The sequence below is a fragment of the Arachis ipaensis genome, chromosome B10, assembly GCF_000816755.2.
Source record: "Arachis ipaensis cultivar K30076 chromosome B10, Araip1.1, whole genome shotgun sequence".
In the NCBI taxonomy this organism is placed as follows: Eukaryota; Viridiplantae; Streptophyta; class Magnoliopsida; order Fabales; family Fabaceae; genus Arachis; species Arachis ipaensis.
In genome coordinates, this window is record NC_029794.2 from 126,104,606 (window position 1) to 126,106,378 (window position 1,773).

At 35.8% G+C, this 1,773-nt stretch overlaps 1 long non-coding RNA gene across 1 annotated transcript; it reads right to left on the reverse strand.

The window, feature by feature from the left end:
* On the reverse strand, window positions 394–1,473 carry LOC107622819. Its single transcript, XR_001616279.2, has 2 exons — window positions 1,350–1,473; window positions 394–800 (listed from the first exon to the last, which is right to left on the reverse strand). It is a non-coding gene; the product is annotated as an uncharacterized LOC107622819 (long non-coding RNA).

Genomic DNA, 1,773 nt, shown 5'->3' on the forward strand with positions numbered 1-1,773 from the left:
GGTTATAACTAATTTTTTTAGATATTGACTAAATTTTAGGATAATACTCGGTTATTAGATTTTTGTTTTTTAAAATTTTGGAGCTGAACAATACATCTTTTGTGTATTGACAGTACGTCTACACGGTTATCGTGAATATCAAGGTTTTGAAAATCGGACCGCTCATCGAACCGTCTTAGTTACTGGTTCACTGATTTATCGGTTCAACCGGTTCAACCGTGGTCTAACCGAAAAAACCGTTTAATAATAAAATAATAAATAAATTATAAATAAACGCCTAACACATACTTGTAGTGTAATACAAACTTAGTCATTCCATAAGAAAATCACCACCATCTATAACAAAATGCAATTCCAATCATTGAATACTATTCAATAGGTCAACACTATTCAAACAAAATGCAATTTTGTTCAAACAAAATGCAATTCTAATCATTTAATAAGTTAATACTGTACAATCTTACAACTGAGTAGCAAGACCTCTTCTACAATTAAGTTCAACCTAATCACCGAATCAAACCTTCTCAAAACATAACAATTATCAAAATTTATCACAATCTAAACTCAAGCTCAACCTAATTACTGAACCAAACCTTCTCAAAATATAACAGTTATCAAAATTTATCACAACTAAACTCATCTAACAAACAGCTCAAAACTCCAGGCCATCAACAAACACTAACTAACATAGGCAACAAAGATCAATGGATTTAAGGTGAATCAAAGAGCTTCATCTAATATGTCTTCTCCATGAATCCTAAGATGTGAAGCTTCATATAAGCTTAAGAGTCCCTCAACATCTGTGGCAAATTTTTCATTGAAATTAATAAATCATTCACAAAATTAAAAACAGCAGCAGCACCGCCAAAGAATTAATAGCAGCACAGAATTAATACTACCAACAGCATTCAGCAACAAAAATTATCATTCAGCAACAAACAACATTTGATTTGATTTCTATTTTACCATTAAGCAACAAACATAACAAAATAGTAACAGCTAATCCCTAAAGAATTATAAGTAACAGTAACAATTTATCCCTAACAAAACAGTAACAGCTTATCAGTAGCAATTTATCATCAATCAATAAGCCAGTAACAGAGTTAATCAATCAAGAGCAGGCCAGAACAAGCCAGAGTAGTGAGCAAAGCCAATCAACTAAGAACAAGCACAAAGTAAAAAAAGAAAACAGCAACGCATCACTTAATCAATAATCATCAAGCAATGAAAACAAAAGCACTAGAAACGACTATCACTGACCATCGATGAACAAGCACGAAGAGGGTTTGATTTCTGAACAGACAATAAAAAAAAACACAAAGAACAAGCCACTAGCAGTGAGTATTGACCTTCGACGGACGACGAAGAGCTGTTGAGCGCGCGGACGACGGCGACCAGGCGATTCGTGAGAGCGAACAGGGGATGGAGAGCGAACAGGGGTTGGTGAGATCGAAGTAGCGAACGCCAATAGCACGAAGATGGATGTTCTTGAGTGCAACAGAGGCGGCAGCAGCATCCGGTCTGACCGACCGGTTCTTGGCCGGTTCAGCGGTTCGTATCCGGTTTTTAAAATAGCGGTTTTTGTTAGTAAACCGAACCGTTTAAGCTGTCGGTTCACGGTCGGACCGGTTCGACCGGCCGGTCCGGTCCGGTTTTCAGAACATTGGTGAATATAGAGATTTTGAAAAATACCATAAAATCGAATAACTAATATTATACCAAAGTTTAGTCAATATGTAACAAAATGTATGAAAAAATATTTTCTAAATGCTA